The following is a 9540-nucleotide window of genomic DNA, read 5'->3' as shown; positions in this document are numbered from 1 at the left end:
ATGTTTTATTACAAAACAAAATAAAACTGCTTATTTCTTAAAGTACTTGCTTCTGATAGCAAATATGTTTTTTCTGTGATAATCTTGAAGTTTATAATTACAAACAGCTAGGTTTGAAAAAAGGAAATAAATTAAAAAATTTAATTTAATGGGCATAAAATAAAAATTGAAAATATGCATGTAATGATTTCGAATCCTGTCGACTAAATAATATGTAACATTATTTTGGTTGAATCAGAATGCAGCAGGTTTAACTAGCAGTGAAGAGACTTTGTACTTTTAATTTCGTTTTATTCTCTCTCTTCTCTCCCGGGAGACAAACATGATTATTTTACAATAAGGCGCATCGCGGCACAAACGCAGAAGTAAGAAAGAAGGAGGCAAAAAAGGGACGAACAAATGATCACTAATCTTATGTAACATAGGATTTCTGGCCAGGCGCCAATTCAATACGTGTGCTGACCTTTGATACCTTTTCGATGGTAACCGAAGATATCACTTTCTCTTGATACGTAGTACTGATGGCGCATTATTTTTACAGAGGAATGAATTAAACCGAAAGTGGAATTGGATCACGAAATAAGAGAATATTTTAGAATGAAGATACGATGAGCTAAATTAAGATAAAATCTTGGAAATTAATTTGGATTAAATTAAGAGTTTAAAATATCATTACATGCATATATAGTAAAAGTTTATATAATTCAAAAAAAGGTAAAAAAGAATTCATGATATTTTTTTTGGGGGGAATAGTCTCTGTTTTTCGAAAATCAATTCTAAGACCGTCTTCTGATGTATAATGCTTGTAAATAATATTGCAGTATCAGATTTTATAAGATTGCATTAACAAAGAATTATTGATATGCATACTGAAGTTTGAAAAAAATGTAATTACAGAAGCTTCTATAGTCCAACTTGCATAAGTTAATTTATGAGATTTCAGCTTTTCAAACCTATAGATATTAGCATTTCTATAGATATAGATAGCAAACCTATAGATATAGTGAAATTTCCTCTATTTTATGAGACTAGAAAAGTCAGTTTCATTGGAGATACAAACCAACCCAGTGCCTTGAATGATTTCCTACAGCGCTTAGCGTTGGCCTGTAATTTATGTTAGTGATGAAAAATTAGATCCCAAATTATAGTCAAAAGTATCAGATTAATAATATGAAGAACTAGAAGAAGTGGTTTCCCCAAAATTTTCTCGTATACTTCCTAGAGAAAGTGTTATTCTCCCCTCCGAATAAATTTCTGGATCTTGAGCAAGTTCGTGAGCAGCACAATGGCTCAGGTTTTTATTTTCAAACATGAGAATTGTAAAATAAATCAATATTCGTTATTAATTACTTTGCATTGACATCGAATAGGTGCGAAATATTGATCTTGAATATTGGTATGAAATAGAGCGTTTTTAATGTATCTAAGCTGAGATCTATGGATATTTTTTTGGTGATTAATCGCTCGTATGCGATTAATACACAAGTACCAAAAAATATTAATATATATTTTGGACACTTCTTTTGCCGATCGATTAAAACCAAAATTTGGCATATTATTAAAACTGAAATTAAAAGATTAGATACCATATTTCAAATACTTATACTATTGAATTTTAGAGATATTGTGTTTACATGCATGCGAAAACACACATTGAAAGATGATCAACACTTTGAAGAATCTGGTCTCCAACCCCACATTTTAGATGCTAAATTTTTGTGCCAAATTTTACATAATTATTTGTTTATGTTTTGTATCTATCGTGATTACTTGTACTCAGACAGAGGAAAAATCGACCTTCCCTGAATAAAATACGTTTAAACTTTGATAGAAACCTGATAAATCAACTCATCAATATCGAAATTCATCAATCTAGCTCAAAGCGTTTTCGGTTATCGTATTCACAAATAGACAAAGATAATTCTAAAAGTATGTTTTTCGGACTCATAAAAGTCTAAGATGTATAAATTTGTCGGAATCTCGCGACAGAATGTTTTGACGAGTAAAATACTTTCTTTTTGTATGTTTCACGTACAAAAAAAAATTATAAATCATGGTAAAAAAATTTTTTCTTAAGTTGTGGGATGTGCTCATATGCATATAAAGCAATGCTCTATAGAGCTAAATGTTAATCTAGAGCAATCAAATTTGGTTTGTAATTTTGTCAAAGATGGTAGGTGGCTAAAAAAGGATTTAAAAATTTTTTATTGGGTTTTTCAATTATTAATCGAAATTTTAATGATTACCCTCAATAACTTTGTTCCATATAATCGAATAAAATCTAATTTTGCACACTAATTTTAAATTAAAAAAAGCTAGTTTTGCAGAGAAAACAGCTTTGATTCTATGATTTTTTTAATTAAAAAGTTTCCTATTATATGTACAATCTATATGTAAGAATGTCTCATTGTTGTGATGAAAATAAACCAGAGTATTTTTTAAATTAAATCTTTAACCTCCGCCTTTTATCTATACTAAAATTATAATAAAAAGAATTACTTTCATTAGGCAGACTTACTTTCATTACAGATTAGAATATTCACTTACAGTCAAATATATTATTTCATTTAATATTTTAAGGCTGGCATTTCCGTAAATTCTTTGATTTGAAAATGAATCTGAAACGACTGATAGTGTCAAGGCAGAAAAAGAAAAGACTTTAACATTGCCATGCTTCGATTTTTTTTGGTGTAAAGGCCCAAAACTTCAAATGATTTTCTTTTACTAAACATTGATAATATAATCCTGCTATGTAGGCGCTTCAGAACGTCGAGATTATATAATTGAAAAATTTTTATTAATAAAATACATACAAGATTTTCAATAAAACTGAAAATCTTAACCTTAAAACAAACACAAATTCAACTAACTTTTAAGATTCTTAAAAAAACGTATGAAAACCTTTATCTAGAATGGTCAAGTCTAGAATCATTCAACTTGTCGCTAAAGGCTGATAGATGGAAATAAAGCACGTTATTAGGATCATGTGTTACATTATATAGCTACACACTGATTGACAGGCAAGAACATTTTATTAACCTTTATGCATATATCCAGCGTTTATCAGAATAAAATTATTTTCATATTTCTTTAAATAATAAAAAAATAATTATTTTAATATAATAATAATAATAATTTTTACAAAACATTAAAATCTCTCTTATGTTCCAATGTAAAAACAGAATTTGAAATATATGTAACGAATTTTCATATTTTATAGCTCATGAAAAATCAACTATTTCTTCATTTGTACAAGATCTCCATTAGAAACATTTTATTTTAGTATCAGAGAACAACATTTAAAGTATTTATAACGTGATGATGATGATGTCGTGTCCGCGTTACAACGGAAAGCGGGTGCAGTAGCTTCTGAGGGTAAATACCCCTGAGCACCCGAGGGCAGAAGTCTGACTTCTAGCTCATACGAAGATGAAACTGACACATTCGCTTGCACAACCCCATTTTACAGGGGGGGCGCATTCACACACAGAACACAAATGAAGAACAACCTTTCCCGAACCGGGATTCGAACCTGAAAAGCCCAGATCATAAGGACGATGCACTACCCCTGTGCAAGGACGCAGTCTATTTACAACGTAACAAATATTATGCAAAGTGAAAATCATCAAATATTAAATTTAAATATAAAGATAAAATACTTTATATAAATGGATGGAATAAAATGCATTATATAGAATATTTTTAATGCAAAATATTTCTTTATATAAAGTATTACAATGTGCAAAATCTTTTTTTCGCGTGCAATTTTATTTCAATTAGAATAAGAAAATATATTTCTTCAAAAAAATTAGAACTTCACTGTACAAATTATTTGAACACTTTATTTATTATTTGTACACTTTACAAATATTTTGATTGAATTTGTTTTACCGATTATTGAAATAATTCTCTTTCCCATGTTTCGGCTCTTTTGAATCCAGTTTACAAACATTCTTGGGCATAGGCCTATCGTTTGCTAAAAAAAACATTGCTCTCATGCGCAATGAAAGGAATAATTTAATTAATATGAAATTAATTATATAATTAATCGTCACAATGCATTCAAGAAATCTTTTCTTTTGTTTAATAGAATTTGTGAACAAAATTTGAAGAAAACCTATTGAACAATTTGAATTTCTATATGGAACAAATATCTATACTTTTTAGTTTTATTTATATAGATTAAAATCTCTTATTATAACAACTATAAACTCTTATAGACTATCTAATAATCTTAATCAAAATGTAAGCAAAATTTAATAAACCCAAAGAACAAAATAATAATCAGTCCATTCTAACTTCGAAACCAGATCGTACGGAATATCACTAAAACTAAAATATCCTGATAATTTCATTCCTTCGATTATTCCTTAAGGTATTTGCTAATAATTGAATGTCTAAAGGGAGGACTCGCATAGCTATCGATTCGTACATTCCTTCATCTTCCATGCTAAAGAATATCGGGCCTATCAAAACCAGAGAAACAATAAACTTCATTTTTAGAAGTAGATCATCGCAATAAAATCTGCTGCTCTGGCCTTTTCCAATAAAGCGAAATATGATTCACTATGGGATCACTTTGCGTATTAGACTCGGAGAGCTAAGTAGACTCTGCTGAAGATAAACGATTTTTGGATGATGGATATCTGTTTATGAAAAGTGATTTTCTAGCACTGACTGTGAAATGATAATTTAAGATCATTATAAGATAGATAAAAAAGGATTTGATGTCGTATGAGTATTATATTTTAATGTATCAATTTCAGATGATATGTTGCTTGCAATTCTTTAAACCTAGCATTTAATGGCATTTATTCATGTTTTATAAGAATCTTGTGAATTATCTTGCAACGAGATTGTATGTTGTTTTCAATTTTTTTATGCCTAACATCTAATGGCATTTATTCAGGCTTTGTAAGAAAATTATGAAATATGTTGCAATGCAATGCAAAGATAATGTGTAATTAAATATCAAATAACATGCACTCTTGTATTTACAGTATGAACATCACATCAATTTAATGCAATAAAAATAAAATATATTATCAAATATTATAATCAAAATATTAAAAGTCCAAATAATATTATGCATTTTTTTTTCATCTTTCAAGTATGCTATTTATGATAAGAGCGATTAAATTTTAAAATGTTCTATCATTGCAAAGATTTATATAATGTAAGTCAACTGCAATATTGCGAAAAAAATTTCAATTTGAATGCTGTGATTAGAAACGATTTATTTATCTTTATTTTGCAAATTAATTACATCATTGCAAACGATTTTTAATGAAGTTATCTTTATAAATTATTATGTGATTTTGGGGATTTTTGATTTTTTTCTTATTTTGTGCTTTTTTATAAAGTCTTATACAAAAATTAGTATCACCTCATTATGGACAATTCGTTAGCGATTGTTGTTTTAATAAATTTTTCGTGCAAAATTGATTTAAATTTTTCTAAAATAATGAGAACAGCTTCTTTATTGTTTACATAGAGAATTTTAATTACCATTTAACAGTCTTCACTTAGAAACAGAAACGGTCGATTTTGATTTTTTAAGGAAAGTTGCATCACCTGAAGTTCTTAAAGAATTTTTGTCATGAAAATATATTTATATTCCTTGAAGTGTATAAAATTCCGTTTTGTTCTAAAAAATGAGTTTAGTTATTTTGAATTTGAATTCAAATACTTTTAGCCTTGAAATCGTTCAAACAAAAGCTTAATTGAATCAACGATTTAAAGAAACAGAAGTTTATTCAAAATTCGTTTTCATAATTTATTTTTTTAATTAAAATGGATATTTTGGGATTGAAGACATTTTTAAATAATTTTTTTAACTGTTTTTATTTTGTTTGTTTGTTTTCTAAATTGTTTTATAGGCTGCAAATGGTTTTTATGCTTTTGCATAGATTACTTCTTCCCCCCACCTATTGGCTGAGATTACGCGTAATATAAATTTTATATTTATTTCTTTAATTACTATGCCTTTTTATTACATACTATCACTGAGATGATTCCCAGTGATATTGGATATACTTATTTCCAGTTGCATCGTTTAGATATATTTTAATGTTTATAATTCCTCCAAATTCTAAGACATTAAAACTGTATTATTGCAGTTGTCTTACACATTTTCTTTTCAATTAATATATATGTTCTTTGGGTAACAATATAAGCTATAATTGAAAATTAAAAAATAAAATTACTTTAAAAAAAATTACCATATTTCAAGAAAAAAAATTGCAAGTCTTTAAATTGATATTATTAAAAAGACAATTTTTTAAAATTTTTAAACTGTGTAAAATTTACTATTGGGGACTAGTGTTTTCGAAATATATCTCGAAAAAACTCTGAAATTTAGGTTAATTTCTTATTAATTAAAATTTGAATTAAAATATTATTATTAATTAAAAAAATCTATTAATTAAAATTAATTAAATATGAACCATTCCCTCACCTCTTAAGATATTTAATTAATCGATTTTTTGCATTCATTCTGAAGTACTTTTGAATTAAAATAAAACAGAATCAAGGAAATTAAAAATTTATAATCTATATTGCGTTACCCCAACTGGCGTAGAAAATTCATACGTTTCTGTTGCCCCAATTGGCGTTGAAAATACACGCATGCGCAGGAGTAACAAAAGATAAAGCCATTCATGCTATGAATTATAATCTATTTCCACGCGTACGAAGTCGCGGGTAAAAGCTAGTATATAATATATAGGAAATTCACCTCTCCTTTTTAAAAATGTCGATTTAAAATGTGTTCAACTTTTTGTATTCAACATCATATTCATAATGAATTTAATTTTCTGTTTACAGCAAAATTTAATTTAAAATTCAGTTTTTTATAAAGCTAAGAATACGGAACCTAGTAAATTAAAACTTGCAACGCTTAATTGGCTGACTAAAAATATGAAATAGAAATAATAAAAATGGATATTAATAACATTTATCGTTTGCACTAAATGGCAAAAGAAGAATTCATACTTAAAAAATAGTCGGTTACCTTTTATGTATTCAAACATTTCTAAATAAATAACTAATGATTTCTCTGATTTTTTTTTAAAATTTGGACTTCCAGTTTGAACAAGAATAAATGGAAAATCAGTCTAAGGTAGAAAGTGCAATAAATAAATTAATAAATAAGGAATGAAATCTTTTACATTAATTCGAGTTTCCCATTTGAACTTTTTGGAAATTGTGTTAAGATAAGGTACATAAAATCAGAGTCACCTTCCTTGTTTGTAAAAAAAAAAAAATACATATTAACGGGTGGGTTTTTTTTATAGTGTACCTCTTTTCAGGGAGAAAAAAGTTCTTAGTCCCAGGTATATAAGTGCTTGGGGGAAAAAATATAATAAAATATTTTAAAAATAGTTATTTATCAAGATCAAGTACTTCAACTGGTTCGCTTAATTAACTTTTCGAATAAACCGGTAAACTTGACTCTTTTAAGTTTTCGAAAATCTTTATGTCAGCAGGCGTTTCAATTCATGTTACACTTTATCTTATATCTAACCAAACTAATTAGTTCTGTAAAATAACGCAAATGAATGGCAAGTCTTTTTCAAAAAGCAACGAAACTCATTTGATTAAAATATTTTTACTCCACGAGTTTTATTTTTGCATACGAGATGTATTTTATTTTATTCCATGCCATGGCATCAACTGGACGACATTGCGCTCGAATTTAGTTTATTTTTAAAGGAGAAAAGAATGAATAAATTACTTTTATAAAGCAAATCTTTCTAGTCTTGGAAGATAAATGACTTGAGATCATTTTATTTATTTTCTTGTTTAAACGGGGGAAAAACAGAACACTATATCTTTATTAATTTACACTTTAGCATCAGGAAATGGAAACGAAAGTCTTTAATCGTTTCACAAAATCGACTTTAATTCATTTTTTTAAAAAACTCATTTTGATAGAATTATCAGCGTTTATTGAACTAACGGGAATTTACTATAAAACATATATTAATAGCAAAATGCAGAAGGGAGTAATGACATAAAATAAAAATATTAGTATTAAGACATATTATCATTCAGTATAGGGGTATATAACTTTCATATCCATTTTAATTCCAAATAAAATTTCAACCAGTTTTAAAATTAAAAAAAATTAATATCAATTTTTATTAGTTAATTCAATATTTATATGAATTTACATATTATGAGGATAAAAATTATTTTCACTTTCTCGTATGCCGAATGTAAAGGAGTTATTGTGAATGTGAAATTCGAACTCGAGATTTTTTAACCCTCTCCACTTTTCAGGCCTCCTTTAGTTTGAAAAACACATTTTTGAAGAACACTATAAAGCACTTTGCATATAGAAATGTAGCCAAATTTGTAGATTTATGTCAAATTTTGAATGAAATCTATTTAGAGGAAATCTGTCTGTCTGGGCATATTCAAACTTTTAAAATGTAGTACCACACAGGCTGATAATAATTGCATTAGGAAAATAATAATTTATCAAAATTTTCTTTATTTCTTTCTTTGCATTCTTGAGGTTTAGATTTATGATATGATCTTTTATGGTATTAACCATTGTGAGCTTGGGAATACATGATTGGATTATTGTCTTATGAACTAAAATTAAATAATTAAATCACCTTACGTTCAAAATCAAAATTACTTGGAATTCAGATTTCTATGACTTTATGAAACATATTAGCCAACAGGAAAGGAAATCTGATTTGATAACAGAAAGAGCAAATTTTTACACTACTGAAGAAACTCAAAATTAATTATCCGCCAGTAAATAATAAACTCACCACTTTATATTTTACAATATCAGAGTTTAAACCATTGATCTATAGTAGATTTCCACATGACAAGGAAAAATAAATAATCATCTTAAATATCGTAAAAATGGAAAAAAAAACCCGACAGTAATCCTTTAACCACCAATACGAATTGAACTCACATTACCAAGTGTACCATATCAGTGAAATAGCTATTACGATGAGGATTATTTGTCCTTAAGGTTGCTTTAGGATGATTTGCCGAGTTAAGGGCAATACAACGGAGTGCCTGAACTCAAGGTTCTTAACTTGCATTAGGACGAAGAAACCTTTCAGTTGAATGTTATGTAAATAGAGGAAGGGAAAATATTTGACGCATATTTTTCAATTTGACGCACTTAAAGCTGAACTCACGACCGCTGTTATAAACGTTCATATGTGAAGAATTGCTGATGGATTGTGCGAATATTTACATACATGTTAAATACTATGCAAATAGTGAGAGCAAAAAACTAGCAATAGCACCTAATCATCAGAGTGAAATGAATTCACAAAACTTGCTTTATAAGAGAAGAGGTCTTACAACTGAGTTATCGCAAAAAAGCAAAATCATTTAGATATTTTAATAAAACAATGCGAAAGTGATGGAAAAATTTTACTTTCTCAACTGCCTGCACTACACATAAATAAAAGATCTACAGCTCTAAAGAAAAACATACCACCTACTCAGTGAGGACTGAACTCACGACTCCTGATCTACAAAACCATCGTTCTAACACAGGAA

This window comes from Argiope bruennichi, chromosome 9, assembly GCF_947563725.1.
Source record: "Argiope bruennichi chromosome 9, qqArgBrue1.1, whole genome shotgun sequence".
NCBI lineage: Eukaryota > Metazoa > Arthropoda > Arachnida > Araneae > Araneidae > Argiope > Argiope bruennichi.
Note: the sequence above shows the minus strand (reverse complement) of the source record.